This window comes from Sapajus apella, unplaced genomic scaffold, assembly GCF_009761245.1.
Source record: "Sapajus apella isolate SASKATOON/1434 unplaced genomic scaffold, GSC_monkey_1.0 scaffold12, whole genome shotgun sequence".
Classification (NCBI taxonomy): Eukaryota; Metazoa; Chordata; class Mammalia; order Primates; family Cebidae; genus Sapajus; species Sapajus apella.
Window position 1 is genome coordinate 35,170,488 of NW_022436952.1, and position 27,748 is coordinate 35,198,235.

A 27,748-nucleotide genomic window follows, 5' to 3' on the forward strand; every position below is an offset into this window, starting at 1 on the left:
CAGGGATGCTGTTCCTAGCCTCTTCTCCAAACCCCCATGCATCTTCCAGGTTTCAGCTTAAATGTTACTTCCCCAAAGAAGCCTTTTCCTGACCCTCTCCTCAAACAAGTCTAAGTTCTCATGTTAGTGTCACCTAATAGCACGCTGGTTTTCTCCTTCACAACACCACAATTGTAATTAGTTTTTAAATAATTTTTTTATTTAACATGTGACACTTTTAGGGGGTTATAAGGAGTCCATGAGGGGAGGACTGTGTCTGTCTACCTGTCTAGACGCCCAGGAACTATGTGTTGAATGAATATATAGGAAGCTGTAGATGGATTTCTTCTCACTGAAAGTATTCAATCTTAAATAGAAACACACTCTGAAGACTGGGTGTGGTGGCTCGCATCTGTAATCTCAGCACTTTGGGAGGCCAAGGTGGGCAGATCACGTGACGTCAGGAGTTCAAGACCAGCCTAGCCAACATGCCGAAATCCCATTTCAACTAAAAATACAAAAAAAATTAGCTGCGTGTGGTGGCATGCACCTGTAATCCCAGCTACTTGGGAGGCTGAGGCAGGAGAATCATTTGAACCCAGGAGGTGTTGCAGTCAGGTGAGATCTCGCCGCTGCACTCCAGTCTAGGCCACAGATGGAGACTGGTGTGGAATTGACCTTCATACCTGGACTTCCTGTTCAGATGCCAGTGGTAACAAAGTCATTACTTGATAATGTTTACTGATGGCCATGACCTAGCTCAGCTTAGTCCTGAATAGATGGGCTTTCACAGCAGCCACACTATCGCTGGCAATATGAAGACTGGCCACTCTTGAGAGCAGAGGTGACAAAGCAGATGATCAAGGACTAAGGGCTGAATTGATTCCAGAATCTGAGCCGCCACTCTCACCAGGTTATCTCTCCATGGTCCAGAGGTGAGGTTTTAGGGAGATGGAGGTGGGAGCTGTGTCATAAAAGTGAGTGGTGCCAGGATGCCTTCCGTTGCTACAAGGAAGAACCCTGTCTTTCAGGAACGGGTTTTGCACATGAAAGTATTTTGCTCAGGCTGGGTGGGGTGGCTCACGCCTATAATCCCAGCACTTTGGGAGGCTGAGGTGGGCGGGTCACCAGAGGTCAGGAGTTTGAGACCAGTCTAGCCAACATGACGAAACCCCATCTGTACTAAAAATACAAAACTTAGCCAGGCACAGTGGTGTGCGCCTGTAGTCCCAGCTACTCAGAAAGCTGAGGCATGAAAATCACTTGAACCCAGGAGGAGGAGGTTACAGTGAGCTGAGATTGTGCCATTGTACGCCAGCCTGGGTGACAGAGCAAGATCCATCTCCAAAAAAAAAAAAGTATTTTCTTTATAATAAAATTACGTCTAGTTATATGCATTATGAAGTAGGAAGAGTTGTCATCAAGGCTGATGGACTATTTTATGTGATTATGAGATGGGGTATGCCGTTTCTAGAATTAACACAGATTGACCTTAGTAAGAATGACCACACAATGCAGACAGGCCTGATGGGGATTCATTCCTATACTCTCCCCTGTAAAATCCGCATGGCTTGGAGCCTCAGTTGATGCCTTAGAGTTAAAGGTGCAACTATGCAGAAGGGCTTCCAGCTCTTTGTTAGGTCCTGTGGTCACTGCTGCTTTCCCACTTCCTCTGTAGTTGTCTGTATATTTAATCCATCTCCCCCATTAAACTGCAAGTTCACTGAGAACAGGAACCATGTCATAAATATATTTGACTCATCCCTAGCACCAAGCACAGGAAACACTAAATAAATACTGAAAGAGGGAAGGAAGGAAAGCAGGTAGGTCAGTAGGCTCTGGTTGAGGGAAGGGAGGGTGCGAGATTCACCCTGGGCTGTACACTATGCTCCAGCACTGACTGTAAAGCCACTTCATAATTGCTAAGTAGAGGGTGTCGGCTTAGAAAGGAAAGGGACCGTGGGCTGACCAAGATTTTCCCAGGTGACACTGTGAAGGAAGCTGATGTCAGCTTCACATCCAGACTTGTGTGAGTAATTAGAAACTTCAGAGGAAGGGTAAAGAGAATCTGCCTGCTAGTTGATAACCCCCTTCTCAGCCTGTATGGACCAACTCATGAAGTGGAAGAAGCAACGGGCATGAGACTCTATTCCCTGGTTAGCCTGGGCTCTGCTAACTGCCCCCAGACAGGGCTTCAGTACCTGCAGGGTGGGGACTCCACAGGTGTCTTTGGAAGCCACTGTTGCAAAGCAGAAGTACTTATGTACATTATCTCTGATTGTCAATGGGCAGGTTGGAGGCAGCAAACCAGCTTCTGGATCCCTACAGATAAATTTCAGCAAAGCAGATTTTAATCAATTGTTGATATATCTCACTATCTCCTGCTACTTACATATTCCCATGCAGCCTTTAGCCCAGCAAGAATTGTAGTTAACCAAGATCAGCATCATACTGAATCAAAAGAGGGTTTAAGAAACTACATACACTAAGTCAAATCTTTAGTAGCTTATTTTAAACCAGTATGTAGCAGTTGACAGGTAGAAGAATGAGGAAGCCCCGCACTGTTCAGCTCCTCCTCATGAAGTAGACCTCAGTGTATTGTTGGTGGCTCCATTTGAAATGAAGTTGAACTTCTGTTTTACCAAATGTTTGTTCACTTTTTGCATATCTTTTCATTGTCCGTTTTCACTGTAATTCTCCTACTGGCGTTAAGATGCAGGTGCTGAGGCACACACAGATCAATCTCATCCTCCACTAATGCATTTATACATTTAAAAATCACCATAATTGCAGGCTGGGCACGGTGGCTCTCGCCTGTAATACCAACACTTTGGGAAACTGAGGCAGGTGGATCACTTCAGGTCAGGAGTTTGAGACCAGCCTGACCAACATCGTGAAACCCTGTCTCTACTAAAAATGCAAAAAAAAAAAAAATTAACTGGGCACGGTAGTGTGTGTTTGTAATCCCAGCTACTTCAGAGGCTGAGGCAAGAGAATCGTGGGAACCTGGGAGGCACAGGTTGCCGTGAGCCAAGATTGTGCCACTGCACTCCAGCCTGGGCGACAGAGCAAGATTCTGTCTCAAAAAAAAAAAACTGTAAGAGAAAACAGACAATAAAAAGATATACAAACAGTTAACAAGCATTTGGAAAAACAGAAGCTCAACTTCATTAATAAACAGAGGTAGCTTAACAAGACAGTAAGATACTATTTTTCCATCAAGTCAGTATAGCTTATTTTAATATTAGTCTACATTCATGAGAATGCAGTAACACTCTGCATTGATATATTGCTGCTGAGAGGTAATTGATATAAATCTGGAAAACCATTTGAAAGTATATCAGAGTCTTTCAAATGCCCCGCCCTTTAAAAAGATGAAGGAAATACCATAAAATGTTAATCATAATTATTTCTAGGATTATGTTATACATTTAGAGTTAGAGGAAAAGACGAACATTACTAATATTTGAATGCTCAAATCATTTGTCCTAACAGTCTCCTTTTAAGAAATAACCTGTCCAGACATGGTGGCTCACGCCTGTAATCCCTGTAATTTGGAAGGCGAGGCAGGAGGATCACTTGAGGCCAGCCTGACCAACATAGCAGAACCTCATCTCTACAAAAAATTTAAAAATTAGCTAGGCCTGGTGGCATGCACCTGTAGTCCTAGCTACTCAGGAGGCTAAGATAAAAGAATCACTTAAGTTCAGGAGGTCAAGGCTGCAGTAAGCCGTGATCACACTATTGCATTCCAGCCTGGGCAACAGAGCAAAATCCTATCTCAACAAAATTAAAAAATTTAAAGAAAGAAATATCCTAAGAAAATAATCAGAAATATGGACAAAATTTTATATGTAAAAATCCATGGAGAAGTTATTTATAAATAGTAAAAAACTGGAAACAGTCTAAATGATTAAAGAATATCTAAATAAATAATGATATGAAATGATGAAATTTTTTGCACCTCACTTTTACAAACTTTTTGATGTCAAAGGAAAGTGCTTATGATAAAATAAGTTTTTTTATATATGTGATACCATATTCCAATTGTGGTCACAATTTTTTTCTTTTCTTTTTTGTGGTCACAATTTCAAAAAGAATATGCATTGAAAGAAAGAGTACCAGCCTGGGCAATATGGCAACACCCGTTTCTACAAAAAATACAAAAACTTAATTAGCCCAGTGTGGTAGCATGCACCTGTAGTCCCAGCTCCTCGGGAGGCTGAGGTGGGAGGATCCCTTAAACCTGGAAGGTCAAGGCGGCAGTGAGTTGTGATTGTGCCACTGCATTCCAGCCTGGGTGACACAGCAAGACCCCTGTCTCAAAAAGAGAAAAAAAAGAGTAGAAGAAAATATGTCGAAATTGTTTATGCTGAGTGCTTTTGTTTTTACTGCTTTGAACTTTTCTATGTTCTCCAGCTTTGCTTCAGTGAGGACATACATGGCTTGATAATCAAGGAAAATATTTAACTATAGCAAAAGTTAGTTACTGAAATGATATGTAAAATATTAATGCTACTATGTTAATATCAAAATATTAATGGTTCTTTCTAGATTATATGGTATTATGAATAAAATTTGATTTCTTTATTGCTTTTTGTCACTTTCCAAACTTTTTTTTTTTTTTTTTTTTTTTTTTGAGACAGAGGCTCGCCCTGTCACCAGGCTAGAGTGCAGTGGTGCAATCTTAGCTCATGCTTGTAATGCCAGAATTTTGGGAGGCTGTGGTTGGTGGATCATCTGAGGTTAGGAGTCCAAGAACAGCCTAGCCAACATGGTGAAACCCCATCTCTACTAAAAATACAAAAATTAGCTGGACGTGGTGGCACTCGCCTATAATCCCAGCTACTTGGGAAGTTGAGGCAGGAGAATCTCTTGAATCCAGGAAGTAGAGGTTGCAGTGAGCCGAGATCGTGCCATTGCACTCCAGCTTGGGTAGCAAAAGTGAGACTCTGTCTCAAAAAAAAAAAAAAAAAAAGATTCACCAGTTAATCTTGAGTTAGCTGATCTTGAGTCTGAATTTTTAACTTTAGGTATAAAAGTTGTATATATATATATGGTTGTCTCTGGGTATTTAATTTTTTTAATTTAAATATCTACGTAAGATACATTTTTTATATCCATAAGATACATTTCTTTCTTGCAGTAACTTTTGTGGACTACTGCTGTCTCTTTTGGCTTTGTCTTAATAGTACTTATAAACTCTAAAAACCGTGTCTTTGATGACCTGCCATAGTGATATGAATCAATTACCATATTTATGCAAAAGAAGAGACTAGCTTATTCTCCAGAATAGTTTAGTATTTTAACATCAGGCATATACAGCTTGTCACACTTTTTATGCAGTTGGATGAGAGTTTCTATAGGATAACAACTCTGTCACTGCATTGCAACACCATAGCATTGACAAATGCAGACAGTGACACTGAAGAGTCAAGAAATACTTCATTTAAAGATCTGCAGCTGGGAGTGGATGAAATTGATTTAAATTCTAAAAAAATTAATGATAGATGATATCAATAAAAAGAGAAGCTAAAGGTAGTAAAATGTATTAGGATGGAAATGAAGAAATGAGATAAAAAGATAATGGTAACAAAGTGCTAAAAGTGTTCAATTTAGACAAATTAAATTTAACAGAGTTTAATTGAGCAAAGAATGATTCACAAATCAGGCAGCCTTCAAAACCAGAATAGATTGAGAATCACTCCAGGGCTGCCACATGGTCAGATAACATTTATGGACAGAAAAAGAAAGTGAATATAGAAAACAGAAATGACCTACAGAAGCAGCTGGATTGGATACAGCTGAGCATGTGCCTTATTTGAACACAGCTTGAACAGCTGAACACCTGTGTTTGGCTGAAACTCAGCTAGTGTGATTGAGTGAGACTTAGCTCCCAGTTTCAAGAGTAGGTTATGATCTGCTCATACATCCAGTTAGGTTACAGGCCATTATGTGTGGAGAAACCTTTAGGCCAAACTTAAAATATGTAAGGAGGCAACATTAAGCTAAACTTAATTTAAGAATACTATATGAGAAAAATAAATTGAGCTTGAGAAAACAAGTGAGATCCCTATTGTATATGGATTACCAACCCTTTTTTATACAAGCTTTTCTTTAAAGAACATGCCCCAACAAGCAAAGGTTAGGAAATTCAAGATCCCGTTTAGTAATTTAGAAGCCCTTGAAAGACAATTTGGTTCATATTACACACACACGCAAGCACACATTCTGACATACTTGGTAAACACACGCAGATAATAATAAAAATAGTTAACATTTGTCTAGTCTTTAGTCTGGGCTAGGCTCTATTCAAAGCACCATGCATACATCAACTTATATAACTTCACAATAACTTTAGAAGGTGGGTCCTTTTATTATTGCCATTTATAGCTGGAGAAACTGAGGCATGGAAGTGTTCAGTAGCTTGCTCAGGACCACAGCTAATTATTATAGTAAAGGATAAGAGCTTAGGCAGTCTGGCTCCAGCATCTATACCCGCCCCTCACCCTGGTGTCTTGTCCCAAGACTATACTGTCTGTCAGATGTAAGGTACTGGTATTATTCAAAGCAGAAGAAGTAAAATGTTTAGAATGAAAGCACATTTTAAAATAGAAAATGAGAGGGGCAGAAGAGACGAACCCTGTTAATGACCGCTGTTTCCTCTCATCTCCCTGGGAATTTATTCTGTAGCAAAACCAGGGAGAACTGTGGAGGAAGCCTGGCTCTCTTGAAAAGAAGGAACATTTCTGGGCTCTTATTGTCAGCCGTTGTTATCTGACAATGTGCCCTTGCATGGAGAGTGGTTTGTTTGCTGTTTTCAAACCGCAGGTGTGAGCATGTAATGATAGCAGTGCATTACTGACTTTCTGTTTATCCTGCAGTGAAAAAGCACTAATATAATGTGCTTCCATAAGGTGTGAAGTAAAACACTTTTAATCAAACTTCAAAGAACACTCTTCACTTCCAAGAGCAAAGTCTTATTTCTGCTGCTCCGTCTTCTGTTTGGTGTTAACTGTCTGCTGCCCATCTTCAGCCTGGCCGTGCTCAGAAATAAATTGTTTCCATTGGGTCTAGGTACTGAAGGGTAGGAATTTACTCTTGAGCTCAAGCAGGGCCCTGCCTCTCAGTGTGTTTCTTTCTGTCAGCCTTTGGCTTCCCACGCAGACAAACCGTTTTAAACTAGATCTGAGGTTGGCAAACCTTGATCCACAATTGAATCTGGCCTACCACTAAGATGACTTTGCATTTTTACATGTTTAAGGGGAAAAATCAAAAGAGGGTTAATATTTTGTAACATCTGAAAATTTTATAAAATTCATATTGTATCTTTAGATAACATTTTATAGGAACCCAGTCATGCCCATTCATTTACGTCCACAATGTAAATGAATGTGGACGTGGATGTGGAGTGTGGACGTAAATGAATGGGCATGGCTGGGTTCCCAAAAATGTTATTTATAGACACAATTTGAATTTTATATAATTTTCAGGTGTCACAAAACTTTATATAATTATGTCCAAATTATATAGTTACAGTGCAGACTGTATGGCCCATAAAGCTGAAGTATTTACCATCTGTCCTCTTATAAAAAGACTTTGCTGAGTGAAACCCCATCACTACAAAAAATACAAAAATTAGCCAGACATGGTGGCGGGCACCTGTATTCCCAGCTACTGGGTGGGAGTGAGGGTGGGTAATGGGAAGATCACTTGAACCCGGGAGGTCAAGGCTGTAGTGACCCAAGATCCTGCCACTGCAGTCTGACCTGAGTAACAGAGAGAGACCTTGTCTCAAAAAAAGAAGAAAAAGGAAAAAAAGAAAGCTTGCCAACTCTTGAACTAGAGCACCCGAGCATCTCAGGCCCCACCCAGTTTGGCCACCTTTGCTAAAGATAAACTAAGCCTGCTGAGTGAAAGGCACACATCATTTCACAGAATGATAACTGCAGGGTGTCCCACAAGCTGCTCGCCATTCTCTGCATTCATCATTGTTTAAACTGCCTTAATTGGGTGACTTCCCTGCATTATTTGTCTGTAAAATATGTGAGATCTCTTCCTAGAGGCCTCACCAAGCCACATTGTAAAGGAAACAAACATCATCAAGTTACGGATTCCACAAAGAGCCTGTAAATTCCTTAGGTTAGGGAATTTAGCACAAATCATTTTCTGACAGACCCAAAACACTATAATAATCCTGTTTTCCCTTCATTTAATTTCTATGGTCTTAATGTTAAATGTGATGTCCATTTTTTTAATGGGAAACTCAAGAATAAGCTGCTAACTCATTGCTAATATCCATTTTTAAATGTAGTTAAAACTTTTTGGCTGGGCGCAGTGGCTCATGCCTGTTATCCCAGAGCTTTGGGAGGCTGAGGCGGGAAGATCTCTTTCGCCCAGGAGTTCAAGACCAGCCTAGCCACATAGCAAGATCTAATCTAAAAAAAAAAAAACTTTTTGTGGCCACAAACGCTGTGTCTGCACTGTTGACAGTTGGCTTATGTGAGCTGAAGCTGGCCTGTAGGCAGTGTTTCATCATCTGTGTGACCTGTAGCTCCTGCTCAGTCCTAGAATGGCTTCCTCCACCTGCTTTGAGCCCTCAGGAGCCCCACTCATCCATTCATTCAGAGCACCCACTTGTTGAGCACCTGCAATGGGCCAGGCCTTGACTGCTCTAATCCAGCCTGTGTCAAGAGCACCTACAGTCTATGGCAGGGAACAGCTGTAAAGAAACAACTGCATTCAGTTAGAAAAATACAGATAGAAGCCTGTATTGGCAGGCTAAGGCGGGCGGCTCACGAGGTCAAGAGATCAAGACCATCCTGGCCAACATAGTGAAACCCTGTCTCTGCTAAAATACAAAAATCAGCTGGGCGTGGTGGCACACGCATGTAATCCCAGCTACTCGGGAGGTTGATGCAAGAGAATTGCTTGAACCCAGGAGGCAGAGGTTGCAGTGAGCTGAGATTGCGCCACTGCACTCCAGCCTGACTCCTGGCGACAGAGCAAGACTCTGTCTCCAAAAAAAAGAAAAGAAAGAAAAATACAGATAGAGAAAGGTTGGCAGAGACAAGTGCTCAGAGTCCCATGGGAGCACATGGGAAGGCTTTACAGAGCAGTTGGTCTTTCCATTGTACCCATTCCATAAATAACTACAAGTGCCCACCACATGCAAGGCCCTGGGTTAGACACATCACAGCCCCTGTTCTCAGAACATTCCAGTGCGGCAAACACACAAAACCCAATTAGACAAATGAGTAAAAATAATGCGATATGGTAATAAGTGCTAAGGAGGAATAAACAGGGTTCTGAAGCAGAAAATGAGGTGCCCTGTTTTGATGGAGTGGTGGGAGAAGGCCAGATGAAGAGTGATACTTCAGCTCAGGCTGGAAAGATGAAAAGGAGCTGTGAAGACCAACCCAGTCAGGAAGAATGGTTGATGCAAAGGCCCTGAGGCAGAAAAGAACTTAGTATGCTTGAGGAATTGAAAGCTGGCCAGGAGTTGGAGGAAAAGACCATTAGCCACCGCTTGTGGTTTTGTGTGTGATGTGAGGAGGGGTGTGGCTATTGTGGGCAAGGGTCTGGAATGGCATAGGTGTTGGTGAATGTGCCACAGATACAGAATTCCAGCCGGGACAAGCAGGGAAAAGCAGCCTGGAAAGCCGAGCAGGAGGCAGATTGTGACAGGCCTAGGATACTAGGCCAAGAGTTTTCAGTTTTATCCAACAGACAACAGGCAGCCAAAACAGAGGAGGATTTTGTGTTACCACTTAAAAAATTTTTTTCTGACAACAAAAGTAACTCTATTTGCGGAAATTTTGGAAAATGTACACAAGTACATTAAAGAAAAAATCTGGAAGCACACATTCAAACCATTGTTCACATTTTTATATCTTCTTTGCATATAGATATTCATATAGTTTTCCAAATATGAAAACTATTCATATAGTTTTGGAAAAACTATATGAATATCTATATTTGGAAAACTATATGAATATCTATATGCACATTTTTTTCTGTACATTCTATTTATAATTGCTATTTCACTTAACAATATAGAGCAAACATTCTGAAAATGTTTTCCTGTGTCACTGCTCTTTTCCAGCACAGCACACAGGTACTAAAAGCTCTGCTGGGAAAGAACAGTGACACAGGAATTTGCGCTAAATTCCTACGTTTATTTAACCAAGCCCTGGATTGAGCACCTAGAATGTTTCTAATTTCCAGCAGTGCTGTGATAATTATCCTTAAAGGGGATGCGTTTATTCATATTCATAATTGTTTCCTCAGGAATTCCTAGAGACAGAGTTGCGGGATCAAAAAGTATATATTTTTTAAGGCTCTTTGCACATTTTTCTAGATTAGCTTCCTAAAAGCTTTTTTTATTTTATGCTCCTACCAGCCAAGTATGAGCATACTTCACTGACCAAGCTACTCACTTTGCACTAGATTTAATTTGCCTGTTTGAAAAAGAAAAAAACTTTGTATATCCATTGTTTCAGCCTGCATTTCTTAAATGAAATTGAACATTTTCTCCCATGAGTCTACCTGTCATTTGTACATGTTTCATGGATTATTCATATGCTTTGCTGATTTTTTTCTTTTGGTGTGTTCATGATTTGGTTACTAATTTTTTTTTTTTTTTTTTTTTTTGAGGCAGAGTCTTGCTCTGTTGCCCAGGCTGGAGTGCAGTGGCAAGATCTCAGCTCATTGCAACCTCCACCCCCAAGATTCAAGCGACTCTCCTGCCTCAGCACCCCCCCCCACCAGTAGCTGGAATTACAGGCGCCTGCCACCACGCCCAGCTAATTTTTGTATTTTTAGTGGAGACGGGTTTTACCATCGTGGCCTGGCTGGTCTTGAACTCCTGACCTCATGATCCACTCACCTCAGCCTCCCAAAGTGCTGGGATTACAAGCATGAGCCACTGTGCCCGGCCATAGTTACTAAATTTTAAGAGCTTTTTATATATTAAGACCATTAACCCTACTTGCAGATTTTTTCCCAGTCTGTCTTTTTTAATTGCCTTATTTTTTCAACAAAAGTTTTGTATTTTTATATGGTCAATTCTGTCTATTCTTTTAGCCTTTACATGAATGCTTTTCCCCACCCAGAGGTGAGGTAAATATTCACTTATATATCCTTCTCATTCTTCAATAATTTGTCATCTTTAATCAGATTTCTGTATTTAAAAGATAGCTGAAGAAATGTGGAGAAGGTTCTAGAGGGGAAGGAACTGGTATCAGGAAGAGCAATTAACTAGGTGTTGCAGTTGACCAAAAGAGACCTGGCCATGGCAGAGATTCCAATCCTTTCCTGTCCTCACACAGTCTGATTGTAGAGTACACCCATCAGGAGTAGCTCTCACTATGTGCAATGATTCTCAACCTCAGGTAGGGGCAGAGGCAGGGGCAGGGGCAGGGGTAGGGGCAGGGACGGGGACAGGGATGGGGACAGGGACAGGGACTCTCAGCCCATCTGAGAATCCCAGTGGAGTTTCAAAGGAGAGAACATATTGAACAGGGGCTCAGGAGGGCAGGCAACTGAATGGCTGTAGATGATGAGGAGAGCAACTGGTGACTCAGGTATTTTATTTGGGAGAGTGGGTAGATCATGGTTACATTAACCTGGACCGTAACAACTATGGGAGGCAGAGCCCTAGAAAGGAGGGGAAGAGCATGGAAGGTGACATAGACATGTTAGGACTTACTCATTTTAAAAAGGTATAGGTTGATTCAGGTGGAAATATCTAAGCAGTGAGAACTGGGATCCTGAAGCCCATGAGTCTGTAATGAGGAGTGTGCATTCAGAAGCCAGCTTCAAGGAAGTTGAAGCAGTGGGAGTGAATGAAACAAGCCATGTGTGGAGAAGAAGAAGAAAAACATGGCCAAGAAGGAACTCTCAGGAACATAAAATTCAAAAGGTGGGAAAGGGGTGTTGAGGAGGAGAAATAAGCAAAAAAGACTAAGAAGAACTTGTCGGAGAAGTAGGAGAACCAGAGTGACAACAGTGCCAAGAGCAAAAGAGTTTCAAGGAGAGGGAATGGTCTTCAGCTTTGGAACTTTCTAGCAAGACACCTAGGCCCTTCATTGTGCCATCAAAACCCACTCCTTTTTCAGCTGCTAGAAAAGGGGCTGACTCTTGCTGCTACTCTTTCCTATTCTTATGTCAGGTCCATTCACAGCCCTGGTAATTGCACACACTGCTTCCTCCACTCACAGCACTCTCCCCTGCCCTCCTTGGTAAGCCGCTCCTCTTTCAGGAGCCCCCTCAGGTATCGCCTCCTCTGTAAAGGCAGTCCTATTCCGCCTTCTCCAAAATTCACTCAGCACTGTTGTGAATTTCTCAGAGCTCCCTTGGTGCTATAGTTCATCTCTAGTTAGCGTGCCACCTTGTGCAGTGGTTATCTACTTATCAGTGCTTCTCAGGCTGCTCTAAGGGAGTTCCCCCAGCAACAGAGAAGAGTTAACTCAACATTCACTAGGGACATATCCCAACACAGCCTATGACATGCTTTTTCCTTTTTTTTCTTAGAGAATGGGGTCTCACTAATTGCCCATACTGGCCCCAAACTCCTGAGCTCAAGCAGTCTTCCCACCTCAGCCTCCCAGAGTGCTGGGATTACAGGCGTCAGTCACTGTGCGCAGCCTGGCATGCTTCTTTTAAAGTCCTGTGTTTTTGTAATTAATAATGCTGTTTTTCATGCTATCACTCTAAATGTTGGTTTTAATTTACCTGGGCATCAAGTGTTTCCAGTTACTTATATAAAGTAAAGCTTATTCTCCAGCAAGTTTCTCCATCTTTGTTCCATGGTTTCCCTTACTGTAGCACCCTGATGCACATCCAAGGGAAATCATGTCCTGGTTTAAGAAGCTTCAGTTTCCACATCTATATCTTCCACTGGACCAAGAGCATTACCACTGCAGTGACTGTTCTTAAAATTCCTATCTCTAGTACCCAGCATAGTACCTAGGGCATAGTAAGCATTGATGTGTACATTTACAGAAGCAAAGGACAGAAGGAGGAAGGAAGGAGTTGGAAGAGTGGATGAATAGATAAAAGGAAAGGAGGACAAAAAAGGGTAGATAGACAGATGACCAGATGGATGGGATGGAGCCAAGGAGGGGAGGGAGGGAGGAAGGGCTGGATGGATGGATGGATAGAGGGAAGGATGGATGAAGGGATGGATGGATGGATGGATGGATGGATGGAGGGAAGGATGGATGGAGGAATGGATGGATGGATGGAGAGTGGGATGGAGGGATGGATGGATGGATGGAGGGAGGGATAGAGGGAGGGATAGATGGAGGGATGGATGGATGGATGGAGGGATAGAGGGAAGGATGGATGGAGGGATGGATGGGGGAATGGTTGGATGGATGGAGGGATGGGTGGATGGATAGATGGATGGATGAGAAAGGTTAAAGAGTGAGTAGTGCAGGCCAGACTGTGGCTCATGCCTATAATACCAGCACTGTGGGAGACCAGCCTGGGCAACATCGTAAGACCCCCATCTCTACAAAAAATATGAAAATTAGCCACGTGTGGTGGTGCACATCTGTAGTCCCAGCTACTCAGGAGACTGAGGATCACTTGAGCCCAGGAGGCTGAGGCTGTAGTGAGCCATGATTACGCCAGTGCACTTCAGCCTAGGCAACAAAGCAAGATCCTGTCCAAACAAAATAAAAAACAGTGAGTAAGTAAAGCTTAACTATAAAGAATAATGAGAGAGAACATTAGCTATGGATAGTTTAATTTCAAGGCATTTGGTGGCAGTGGAGGGATAGCGAAGGACAGATGGACTTTTTGATCTTTTGTGTAATAGAGGAGACTTGAACATGCTTCTAGACTAGGGACGAAGTAGACAGCCACCAGAGGAGAGAGTGAAAATTTCTTCAATCAAGAAGTATTTATTGAGTACCAACAATGTGCCAGGCACTATACCATGGAGTGAGCAAGATGTAGACAGAGTTCCTGTGCCATGGAGCTTTCATTCCATCAGAAAATAGAAAGGATAATGAGCCATCATCCAAGAGAAGATGGAACCTCCTGCTGATTGGGGTGTTCTCAGGAAGAGCAAAATCTTTTAATGTTAGTCCAGGTCAAACATAATTATGAAGATGAGACTGCCGAAAGGAAAAGCTACATACATTCCAAAGCCACCTCTGTGTGTGTGTGTGTGTGTGTGTGTGTGTGTGTGTGTGTGTGTGTGTAAGGGACACAGAGAAAGAGCAAGAGTAAAGCTGGAAATGTCCAGTGTGTATTTGCCAAAAACATTTTTCTCTCCTGTGATTCAGAAAAGGTGGTGCTTTCAGGATATAGAAGTGAAACCAAGGCAGAAAAACACATGGCCAAGTCTTGTCTAGCCAGTTAGCCTAAGCTTTTCTGGTCTTTTTTAAGTGACTCATTTCCCTTTTGTATGGTCTTCTTAATATATTCTGCATAAGGCTTGCTGTTACCTCCAAACAGAAGCAAAATACGTGATCTGAGCATGCACTGCCTCTTGATCTAATCCACTTCTTACTTATATTTATGTTCATTCTCTTTGAGTCCTATAGTTTGGGACAATCCTACAGGCTCCCCACCCCTGGAAGTCATTAATTACCAGCTACCAGCCACTCAGTATTTAGCTATAGTGAATAAAATACTTTCAGTGTCAAAAACTGTAGATCTCATTTCTAACTCTAGATTATTTGTTTCACTGATAATATTAAGAAATGACTGTAAATTGGATGAAAATATTCTTAAATTATTTCATCTTTTTTATTTCCTTTTTTTTTTTTTTTGACACTGTCACCTAGGCTGGAAGGCAGCAGCGCAATCATAGCTCACGGGCAACCTCGGCCTTCCAGGCTCAAGTGATCTACCTCAGCCACCCGAGTAGCTGGAACCTGGCTAATTTTTTAATTTTTCATAAAGACAGGGTCTCACTGCATTGCCCAGGCTGGTGTCCAACTCCTGGGCTCAAGCAGTCCTCCTGCCTCAGCCTCCCAAAGTGCTGGGATTTCAGGCATGAGCCTCAGTACCTGGCCCACTTCTATTTATCCTGTATCTATTAGTTTAGGCTATCCCCAAATGCTTTTTAGAAGTAGGCAGAGTATATTCACAAGCACCTTTTTAATTACATGGAAAACAAATCTACAAAGAATGAAGACATTAGACTCAGTTTGTGATTTGCTCATTTTAATGCATGGTATTATAGAGGCCTTACTAATCTTCTGTGATTATATGTGGAAAATTTTGCTTTAATCTTTGCAACAGGTTAGATCATGAGACAGTGAACACCAAAAAACAAAAAAAATTGCAAATATGTAGTATTGAAAAAATTTTATGTGGCATTTTTTTTGTAACAAATCATAGCTCAGACTGGACACAGTAATCCCAGCATTTTGGGAGGTTCAGGCAGGCAGATCACCTAAGATGAGGAGTTCAAGACCATCCTGGCCAACATGGTGAAACCCCATCTCTACTGAAAATACAAAAATTAGCCAGGCGTTGTGGTACACGCCTGTAATGCCAGCGACTCAGGAGGCTGAGGCACGAGAACAGGCAAGGCAAAGGTTGCAGTGAGCCAAGATTATGCCACTGCACTCCAGCCTGGGTGACAGAGTGAGACTCCATCTCAAAAAAAAAAAAAAAAAAATCATAGCTCGAAGTTTGAAAATTATTTTATCTTACAATGGCATTCATTGTAAAGGAAATCTGACCTAACATATTATTAATATTGAGCTTTTCGTTACTTTAAGTATTCACTATCATAGAACACTAAATTAGACACGTTCCATAGAACTTTATGCTTTTATACTTTTTGTGATGGTCAATACTGAGTGTCAATTTGATTGGATTGAAAGATGCAAAGTATTGATCCTGGGTGTGTCTGTGAGGGTACAAAAGGCTTTCACACTGCATTTTACTCCTCCTTCATGATACTTCTATAAGATAGAGAATGCAATTACCATGTCCTTCATGTGAGAGTGAGGAAAATGAGGCCCTGGGAATCAAGAGACTTGACAAAAGTCATTCAGGTCATTGGTATCTGCATATACCACACACCTTGCCACCAAGTAGTTCCTAGATGGAAGCAGAGGCAAATGACCATTTATGAGTGCAAGCCTCCAAGTATGGCATCCAACTCATGGCAAACCCTCTCCAAATGTTAGCTATATGCATTTAAAGTTAAATTCCCACAAACAGGAATGACATTAACATTATGGAAAACAGAGCTTTATAAATTAGAAAGTCAGTGCTATGCCCGTCCTGTGGCCTCCCTAGCATTTCAAAAGGTAGCCCAGGGATTCCTGCTCACTGCTTATCTTTGTTTATATTTGTAACAAAAGATGATGAGGCAGGGTGCAGTGGCTCACACCTGTGATCCCAGCAATTTGGGAGGCCAAGGTGGGTAGATTGCTTGAGCCCAGGAGTTCAAGACCAGCCTGGACAACATAGTGAGACCTACAAAAATAATAAGTAAAATTAGCAGGTCGTGGTGGTGTGTCCTGTAGTCCTAGCTGCTCTGGAGGCTGAGGTGGGAGGCTCACTTGAGCCCAAGAGACAGAGATTGCAGTTAGCCAAGATGGCACCACTGCACTCCTGCCTGGACAACAGAACAAAACCCTGTCTTAAAAATACAGATTATGCATTTTGTGGAATATATATTTTTTTAGTATAAATATATGTATGTGTGTGTGTGGGTGTGTGTGGGTGTGTATAATATAAAAGTCAGCTAGGCACAGTGGCTCACGCCTGTAATCCCAACACTTTGGGAAGCCAAGGAGGGTGGATCATTTGAGGTCAGGAGTTCAAGACCAGCTTGGCCAACATGGTGAGACCCCATCTCTACTAAAAATACAAAAATTGGCAGGGTGTGGTGGTGCACGTCTGTAATCCCAGCTACTTAAGGAGGCTGAGGAAGGAGAATTGCTTGAACTTGGGAGGCAGAGGTTGCAGTGAGCCAAGATTGTGCCACTGCACTCCAACCTGGGCAACAGGGTGAGACTCCATCTCAAAAAGAAAAGAAAAGAATAATAAATATTTTAAAAAGAATTAAAACTGGTACTGAATAAGAAGTCAGATATCCCCTCATTGATGTCCCATGCAACACAATGGCTTCCCATTGGCACTGGGAAACAGATTTTTTTCCCACCTTGGCAAATGTTCATAGAGTCAGTGACCTGCTGAGGTCTTCCTGAGGAGCCCAGACAGATCCTTTCCTAGTAGCTCTAACCCCTTCTTATTAGGCCCCTTCTCATTTTCCCTTCTCTGCCTTCCATACCCAGATACTCTAGAGGACAAGCTTTTTTTTTTTTTTTTTTTTTTTTTTTTGAGACAGGGTCTCGCTCTATTACCCAGGCTGGAGTGCAGTGCTGCAATCTTGGCTCATTACAAACTCTACCTCCCGGGATCAAACAATTCTCCCACCTCAGCCTCCCAAGTAGCTGGGACTACAGGCGTGCACCACCATGCTCAGCTAATTTTTATAGTTTTTTTAAGTAGATTCAGGGCTTTGCCATGTTGGCCAGGCTAGTCTCAAACTCCTGGCCTCAAGTGATCTGCCTGCGTTGGCCTCCCAAAGTGCCAGGATAGGAGTGAGCCACTGTGCCTGGCCACTATAATGAATTCTCTGTCACTGGAGATATTCAGACTGAGATCAGACAATCACTTCGGATGCTGCAGAAATGGTTGGTTGGACAAGATAATCATGAAAGACCTTTCCTAATCTGAGCTTCTGTGATTCTACACCAGCAGAAGTCACCTTTATGCCTATGGATACATGAAGTGTGACATATTAATTACTATGCATATGGAAAAACATGACATTTATTTAATTTACCTAACTTAGAGCCTCACATTCCTTAGCTGTAAAATTGGGACAAAAATACCTGTCCCATGGGGTTTTTATGCAAATTAATTTAAATCATGAAACATAATGTAAATTGCCTGCCACAGTGTCTGTCAGGTGCTCAGTAAGTGCTGGTTATCTCTGAATATTCACAGTATACCATGTGCTGTAACATATATGAAAAAAGACTTGATTGCCGCTTTGAGTAAGGTGAGTTCTTGAGCCGGCACAGAGGCTCACACCTGTATTCCCAGCACTTTGGGAGGTGGAGGCGGGAGGATTGCTTGAAGCCAGGAATTTGACACTAGCCTGGGAAACATAGGAAGATGCCACCTTTACAAAAAAAAAAAAAAATTAAAATTAGCTGGGCACGGTGATGTAGTTCCAGCTACTCAGGAGGCTGAGGCAAGAGGATCACTTGAACTCAAGAGTTTGAGGCTGTAGTGAGCTATGATTGTGCCACTGTACACTCCAGCCTGCTGACAGAGCAAGACCCTGTCTCTAAAAAGAAAAAATAAATAAACAGTTCTCCTTATTTTTGTGACTTGGCCAGCCTTCAGTAATGGAGCTCAGTGATAGCCTAGACAACCCAAACAAAATAAAGCAAACATCACTTTGAGCTGCACCTCTGAACTTACATTTGATTATTACTGATTTGTGATACTCCCTTTGCATTTTATAGGCTGTAAGCTAATAAAATTTGGGATTCCTTTCTTGGGGTCTCACCTAAAAGGCAGGAGAACTTATATTTTCATATTTGGGAGCACAAGGATTTGGGGAAATAGTATGTTCTTTTTAAATGAGTATCCCTGGTGACTGTTCCCCCAAAAATCCTTTGTCTGCTTCTCTAGGAAAGGTGCTGGAAAGGAGCCAGCACATAGGAATTAAAAAGACAACCGGCACAGAAGAGAAATATGTGCTAAAAATACTAAAACCAACAAGGATTCATCATCTGAAAGCAAAATAGGTTTTCTGTGTGCCCCTGCTTCTGGACTTGCTCACAGCCGTGATGGCTCTGTGTTATTTGGGGGTGACAGTAATTATGGAGCTGGAGTGCTTCATGGCAAAGACAGACAGAGCTCCTCGCAGAGGGATGGTTTCCATGGCAATAGCATCAGCATCTGAATGACTTCCTGTCACAACAAGTTGGTGATTTAATGAGTTCATTACTGAATTCCAAAGGAAAACCAGAGAGTGGATGAGCTACTGTTCAGCCCTCAAAGTGGCTAAATCCATAGTGGAGGAGCCATTTCTACCGGGTGCAGCATCAGAACCATTAACAGCTCAGGGCCATTACAAAGGCAGCCAGGGTGCTGCAGGGCGGGTGTGTGAAGGGAAGGGGACCCAGACTGAATATGCAGCCACGTGGTCTGGGAAGGCCTCAATGGCTGTTATTCCCGGAGTGTGAAAGAATTGTATGAGTCTCCACTAGAAGCTTTCCCTGGTTCAAACCCGATGAAATTAATATCACAGGAATTTAGCTCAGGGCTTCAGATACATACTCCCAAGTACCCCAAGTTCTTTAGAAAAGACACCAAGGAAAAGAAGCAGACCTTAAATTTTTATTGTGTACAGAGGAAAGGGAGAAAGCATTTCACCCCACTTTCTATTCTTCAGTATTATACAGAGATTGACACTTATGTGGAACCAAAAAATAATCACCCGGATACTTCAGAAATTGGAGGTGTATTTCATGTGGCGAATTGCATATAAAATTTGAGCTTAGAGGTTATGTATCACAATAAGAATGTATAATAATTGACCTTTCATACTTTGCTATCTTTGCTAATTAAAGTCTACCATATAGCTGGCAGAACAATGTAGGCTTAGTCTGATCAATTAACCAGGGACCAGTTAGGGACAGAAGTAAGAGAGTGGTCATGATTCTCCGTGAGTGTCTTCCTAATAAGAGGTGGAATGGTATTCCAGTTCTCCCACATTCCTTTCCCTATTACTTCAATAAATATTTGATCCCTCAAAGTGTTTACAAGCTAATAATGGAGACTGACTACATGCAGAAGGAAGCCTAAAACAGGAAAATAATATGCTACTGTTTACTGATGCTCCCTGGGTGCTGCCACTGAGCCACATGCTTTACATAGGTTTTCTCAGTTACCCCCCTATAACCTCATGAGATGAGTATTGCTTCCATTTTTTATGAGGAAACTGAGCCCTGGAGAGGCTGTGTCACTTGCCGGAGGTACACACAGCTAGGAAGTGCAGAGTCAGGATTCTAACTCGAATCTGACTCCTTGGTCTGTGTCTCGCCCACTCTGCCCAAAAAGAGATGCAGACTCGGGGCCACAGGCATCCTGGGGGAGAGGCCAGAGAGGAACAAGATGGAACAAGATGGACCTTGGAAGGTGAAGAGATGCCTCTTCCCCTCACTCCCTAAGCAAGGACTCCATAGCAATATGCAAGGCAGGCGGACAAGGTCTGTGCCCAGATATAGGGAACAGAGAAACCTTGAAGAAAGAGAAGTCACAGAGTACTAAAAATATGCATTTTATCAAATATTTTTCCAGATCAACCAATAAGATGGGGAATTTGACTAATTTGGCTATATATATATATATATATATATATATATATATATAATGCTTAGAATAGCATACAAGGTAAAGGGTGTACGTTTGAGTGTGTATGTGTGTGTATGTATGAACAAGTGTTGGCCATTTTCTCTTTTAATAAAAATAAGGAAAGCAATTGCCTGACTGATGTGATACTTGCAAAGAACATGTAGTTGAGTCTTATTTTTCTATATGCAGGTATACCTACTTTCCAAAACATTTGGCATATTTCCCTGGCACACCTGAGAGGTATTGGTCTATCCTTGGCTTTCTAACATTGGGGATGAGAGAAGATTGCTAGTATTTTCTAAGAGCACCTTCCTAAGACATGGTCAGTAACAGAACTTTTACCAGCCCGGTCCTCCTCATTTTTGGAGATTCCTTTAAAATATATCACCATTTCATTAAGCCATGTGTACAATTTGGATAGTAGAGTTTTTCAAATGAAAGCCAATGTCATATAAAACTAAGCAAGCTTTAGGCTGGGCACAGTGGCTCATGCCTGTAATCCCAGCACTTTGGGGAGGCCAAGGCAGGAAGATTGCTTGAACCTAGAAGTTCAAGACCAGCCTGGGCAACATAGTGAGACCGTATCTCTACAAAAAAAAATTTTTTAATTAGCTGGGTATGGTAGTGCATGCATGTGGTCCCAGCTACTTAGGAGGGTGAGGCAGGAGGAGCATCTGAGCATGGGAGGCCAGGGCTGCAATGAGCAGTGATCATGCCACTGCACTCCAGCCTGGGCAGCAGAGTGAGACCCTGTCTTAAAAAAAACCCAAGATTTTCTGGCTGGAACGTTGGTGAGCATGAAAATAAATAAATAATTTTTTAAAAAATGATTTGGAAAGGTGCGGTGGCTCACACCTGTAATCCCAGCCCTTTGGGAGGCTGAGGTGGGTGGATCACTTGAGGTCAGCAGTTCAAGACCAGCCTGGCCAGCATAGTGAAACCCCATCTCTACTAAAAATACAAAAATTAGCCAGGTGTGGTGGCACGTGCCTATAGTCCTAGCTACTCAGGAGGCTGAGGCAGGAGAATTGCTTGAATCTGGGAGGCAGAGGTTGCAGTGAGACGAGACTATGCCATTGCACTCCAGCCTGGGCAAGAAAGCGACACTCCACCTTAAAAAAAAAAAAAAAAAGATTTAATTATTGCTTTAATATGTATGGGATGATCTAGTCAGGATTTAGCATGCCACCTCTTAGGGCTACGAGATCTGTGCTATGCACACTCCATAGGTGCCACTCACCTAGACTGTGACATGAAGCACACCCTGGGGTAGTAGAGCACGGCAGCCCTCACATTTTGAATGACTCACCAGATAATCAGATATAATTTATAATCATGGAATCCCAGGGTCGGAGTGGAGCTAATGATCATGAAATCCAGCTTCCTCTGTAGGCTGTGCTCCCCAAGGTGTCCTACCCTTGCTTGGATACCTCTGGGGTTAGGGAACTCACTCCTTCTAAGAGTTGGAGGGCAGATTCACACAGACCTCCCTGGACTTCTCACTGGACTGCACTTATGATACAGGAAACATTTAGAAACTACTCATTCCTTCTTGTCCCCCAACCATTGGCTTTTTTTTTAAGCATTACCTCCTACAGGATTTGCAAATGTAGTTTCTACTTGCTGCCAGGTGTGAACGGCACACTGCTTGTGCTCTCTGGACATCCCTTCTCATTAGTACACATGTTTGGACATGAGGATCAATGAAGTGTTAATAAACTGACTGAGCCACAGCTGAAGTAGGGCTTCACTGATGTCACGAGGCAGCCAGTGACCTCCCCTCCCTGTCGCACCATGGAGGCAGAAGCAGAGCAGGCCTGCACACGCATGCATTTAAGATAAAGCACAATTGCAGTGTGCCAGGCTCCTCAGCCCCACAGGACAGAGAGGTTCTTCAGTCTGGATAGTGAAGTGGAAAATGCTTTCTTTTCTTTCTTTCTTTTTTTTTTTTTGGTTATAACTGCTGGTGCCATGATACTCCTCTTTCAGCCCGTGGTTATTTGGCACTTCCATTTCTTGCTCTTTTTCACTGTGCAAGTCACTGGATGTAAAAGGTGAGTAAGACAGGAGGCACACAGACAAATGCTGCTGAGAAGGGTAAATGCTGTCACAGATGTGTGTTCTGGGAGCCAGCGGTTTCCTAGAAGGAGCAGCGAACCTGGTGGGGAGGAAAGGACAGTCTTAGAGACCTTGGGGGAGCTTCCTGAATGCAAAGGAGGAAGAAGAAAGGAATTAGCCAGGTGAAGGCAGGGGAGGAAAAGAGAGTATCACAGTAAAGCAGGAGGCGTTGAAGCTGTTTCAGGGAAGGCAGAGAGTTAAGTCTACCTGCCTAAGCAGGTGAGGCAGGGAAGCACCCTGGAGGAGAGTTACAGTGATGAAAAGGGAGCAGAGATAGGCAGGGGCCAAGTCCTAGGAAGCTTCAAATGCCAGGTAAACAATAAGAGTGCACACATAGAAGATCAACTACATGCCAAGTTCTGTGCAAAAGTTTTACATGAATTTTTGCTTTAATTCGCCTGTACATTCTCTTGGAGCTGGGACTAGACCATTCTCTGATTCTAGATGCCTTCTAGCTAACTATCTAAAGAGCTTTATTGTGACATAAATTTACATACCATACAATTCACTCACTTAAAGTATGCAATTCAAAGGTTTCTAATATATTCAGAGTTGTGCGACTATCACCATAATCAATTGAGAAATGATTTTATCATAAATGGAAACCCTTTAGCAGTCACCCCCATTCCCTCAAAGTCCCCACCCAATCCTAGGCAATCACTAATCTATTTCCTGCACCTGTAGCTTTGCCTACACTGGACATTTCATATCAACAGGATTTTATACTATGTGGTCCTTTGTGACTGGCTTCTTCCACTTAGCATAACATTTTCAAGGTTTATCCATGTTGTAGCATGCATCAGGACTTAATTCCTTTTTATTCCAAATAATATTCCACCATATAGATAGACCACATTGTGTCCATCTGTTTGTCAGTGGATCAACATTTGGGTTGTTTCCAGTTTTTGGCTGTTATGAATAATGCTGCTTTGAACAAGTGTCCATAAGTTTTTGCATGGACATGATTTCATTTTTCTTGAGTTAAATTGTTGAGTGATATAGTAAACCATATCTTTAACTTCTTGAGGAACTGCCACACCATTTTCCAAAGCAGGTGACCACTTTATATTTCTACCAGCAGTGTATAAAGCTTCTAATTTATCCATTCCTTGCCAACACTTACTGTCTTTTTGTTTGTTTGTTTGTTTGTTTGTTTGTTTGGAGTCCGTCTGTCTCCCAGCCAGGAGTGTAGTGGCACAATCTCAGCTTACTGCAACCTCTGCCTTACAGGTTCAAGCAGTTCTCCTTCCTCAGCCTCCTGAGTAGCTGGGATTACAGGCCTGCGCCACCATGCCTGGCTAGTTATTGTATTTTTAGTAGAGACAGGGTTTCACCATGTTGGCCAGGCTGGTCTTGAACTCCTGATCGGAAGTGATCCGCCCGCCTCAGCCTCCCCAAAGCGCAGAGAGTATGGGTGCCAGCCACTATGCCTGGCCACTATCTGTCTTTTGTATTATAATCATCCTAATCGATATGAAAAGGTATCTCAGTGTAGTTTTGATTTGCATTTCCCTGATGACTAACGGCGTAGAGCATGTTTTCATGTGCTTATTGGCTATTTATATATCTTCTTTGAAAAATATCTATTTAGATCCTTTGTCTATTTTTCAATTGGGCTGTATTTTTATTATTGAGTTCTAAGAGTTCTTTATGTAGTCTAGATACGTATGTTCCTTATTTGCAAAGTTTTTTTCTATTCTGTGGGTTATCTTTTCACTTTCCCTTTTTTTTTAATTTTTTTTTCCCTTTTTTTTTTAATTTTTTTTTTTTGAGACAGAGTCTCTCTCTGTCACCTAGGCTGAAATGCAGTGGCATGATCTCCGCTCACTGCAACCTTTGTCTCCTGGGTTCAAGCGATTCTTCTGACTCTGCTTCTCAAGTAGTTGGGATTACTACACCTGGCTAATTTTTATATTTTTAGTAGAGACGGGGTTTTGTCATGTTGACAGGTTGGTTTTGAACTAGTGACCTCAGATGATCCGCCCACCTCAGCTTCCCAAAGTGCTGGCATTACAGGCATGAGCCACCACGCTCGGCCTCTTTTCTTTTTCTTGGTGGTATCCTTTGAAGCACAAAAGTTTTGGATTTTGATGAAATTCAGTTTATCTGTTTTTTCTTTCGTTGCTTGTGTTTTTGGTTTAGAGACCATATTTTTAACCAATACATTATTTGAACTTGATTCTGTGAGTTATGGAAATCAACTGAAAGACTTAAAGTTGTAGAATGACCTAAAACTTGTCATTTTTAAAAATCAAACTAATGCTTATACATGTGTGGCAGGCTAATGATGGTTCCCAAAAAAATGTTCCTGTTCTAATCCCTAGAACCTGTGAATATGACCTTATTTGGAAAAAGGCTCTTTGCAGATTTAATAAGAACCTCAAAATTAGATTATCCTGGATTATTCAGGTGGGCCCTATGTGCCACTAATAAATTCTTATAAGAAAAAGGCAGAGGGAGATTTAACACTCACAGAGAAGGCAGTGTGAAGACAGAGGCAGAGACTAGAGTGATGAAGCCACAAGCCAAGGAGTGCTGGCAGCCACCAGACACTGGAAGAGACACAGAACCCTAGAGGCTCTGGAGGGAACATGGCCCTGCTTGCATTTTGATTTCAGACTTCTGGCCTCCAGAACTGTGAAAAAGTCATTTCCTGTTGTTTTAAGCCACTAAGTTTATGGTAATTTTTTATAGAAGCCACAAGAAAATAATACCACATGATTTTTAAAAAAATCAAAGTGAAAGCGTTTTAAATGAAAAGATAAACAACATGCTGCTTTGTGTGTATGTATATAGAGAGACAGGGTCTTCCTGCGTCACCTAGGCTGGTCTTAAACTCCTGGACTCAAGAGAACCTCCTGTGTTAGCCTCCCAAAGTGCTGGGATTACAGGCATAAGCCACAGAGCCTGGCCTTTTGAAAATAAAAAATCACATTTGAACATCATCTATTTTATTTATTTTAAGTTCCGGGATACATGTGCAAGATGTGCAGATTTGTTACATAGGTAAACATGTGCCAGGGTAGTTTCCTACACATATACCTAGGTATTAAGCCTAGCATGCATTAGCTATTTATCCTGATGTTCTCTCTCTCCCCTCATCCCCACCTACAACTGGCCTCCTGTGTGTGTTATTCCCCTCCCTATGTCCATGTGTTCTCACTGTTCAGCTCCCACTTATGAGTGAGAACATGTGGTGTTTGGTTTTCTGTTCCTGTGTTAGTTTGCTGAGGATGATAGCTTTCAGCTCCATCCATGTCGCTGCAAAGGACATGATCTCATTCCTTTCTATGGCTGCATAGTAATCCTTGGTGTATATGTATCACATAGTAATTCTTGGTTATATGTAGACTTCATCCAGTCTGTCATTGATGGGCATTTGGGCTGATTCCATGTCTTTGCTATTGTGAATAGGGCTGCAATGAAAATACATGTGGACATCATCTATTGACCTTTGACTGTAAAACGTGGTGGTTTAGGCCAGACATAGTGGCTTATGCCTGTAATCCCAATGCTTTTGGAGGCTAAGCCTCAAGGATCACTTGAGTCCAGGACTTCACGACCAGCCTGGGCAACACTGCAAGACCCCATCTCTACAAAAAAATTAAAAATTCGGCTGGGTGCAGTTGCTCACACCTGTAATCCCAGCACTTTGGGAGGCCTAGGCAGGTGGATCACCTGAGGTCAGGAGTTTCAGACCAGCCTGGTCAACATGGTGAAAAACCACCTCTACTAAAAATACAAAAAAATTAGACATGGTGGTGGGTGCCTGTAATCCTAACTACTCAGGAGGCTAAGGCAGGAGAATCACTTGAACCCAGGAGGCGGAGGTTGCAGTGAGACAAGATCACGTCCCTGCACCCCAGCCTGGGTGACAGAGTGAGGCTTTGTTTCCAAAAAAAAAAAAAAAATTAATTATCCAGGTACAGTGTTGCATATACCTGTAGTCCCAGCTACTCAGGAAGCTAAGGCAGGAGGATCACTTAAGCCCTGGAGCTCAAGGTTACAGTGAGCTGTGATCATGCCACTGCACTCCAGCCTGAGCAACAGAGCTAGACCCTGTCTCTAAAAAAAAAAAAAGATGATTTATTTTACTTAGATGCCTCTGGCCACTCTGTCCCAATTTTTGTTAGTTGTTCCATTATCTTTAGCTTACTGTCCGTTACTTTTGCAACTCAAAATACTGTAATCATCAAATCTAAGATGCCATCTACTATAAGATGCACCATTATTTTCTATTCCAGTAAGGAAAAACAGCACTGCCAATTATACTTCTATGGTATCATGAAGAGTAAGGAGCTTCCTTGTTCAAAGATATTACAGGTTTTTTTTTTAAATGGGGCCTTAGAAACAGTGAAATACAAAAATATACAAGAATTTTTTTTCATACTCCATCAACTTCAGACACCCTTGACTCATCATGTCAAATGAAGATGTAAGTGGTCCAGATTTTCTCCTTACTGCTCCCTTTCTCCCTCTGAACATTTGACACCTATAGCTTTACTTTTACATTGTTAATAATTATATTGTTTTCCACTTTGATGATTGATTCTAAAGCCAAAACCCAATAACTGACATTTATATTACTATGATTTTATAAGCATTGTTTCCTCCAGAGCCAGGTAGTGTACTAGGATTACATTTCCTTCTTATGGATTCATTTCTCTTTCTATGGACTTCTGTGCTAATAGCCAACCCTCAGTTCAAACTGGCCATGTCATAATTGGAGTCTTTAAATGTTGTTTGTCGAGTCTCAGACTAATTATAAAAAGCAATTAGACTCTGAAAACTAAACATTTCTGATACTGACATGTATAGCCCCTGCTCTTTGACATAACTCTCTTTAATTTCTTGATTTTTCATCTAAACCTGGAGTCAGCAAACTTTTTGTGGTAAAGAGCCAGATAATAGATATCTTAGGCTTTGCAGACTATATGGTCCCTGTTACACGTATTCAGCTCTTCCATTGTGTCACAAAAGTAGCCATGAACAATATGGAAATGAATGGACATGGCTGTGTTCCAATAAAACTTAATTTACAAAAACAGACAATAAACCAGATTTGGCCTTGGATCTTAGATGGCCAACCCTTGATCTAGAAGAATAAATCCTGGCCCTCATATCTTGGGACACTATCAATATTTCAATTTGGAAGGTTTTGAATACTCTAAATTGAAATGACTGTGACATGGGCCACAAAGGACTGAAAAAAACACTTGAAAATCTAAAATTC

General features: G+C 41.8%; 1 protein-coding gene and 1 long non-coding RNA gene across 3 annotated transcripts in view; both read left to right on the forward strand.

Moving 5' to 3' along the window:
• Positions 1–27,748, forward strand: part of MYO1D (myosin ID) — a 359,991-nt gene that overhangs the window by 288,362 nt on the left and 43,881 nt on the right. The gene's annotated exons all lie outside the window — the stretch shown is intronic.
• LOC116553429 lies at positions 1,293–27,404 on the forward strand. The gene is made up of 3 exons (XR_004269746.1): positions 1,293–1,575; positions 22,161–22,167; positions 27,391–27,404. It is a non-coding gene; the product is annotated as an uncharacterized LOC116553429 (long non-coding RNA).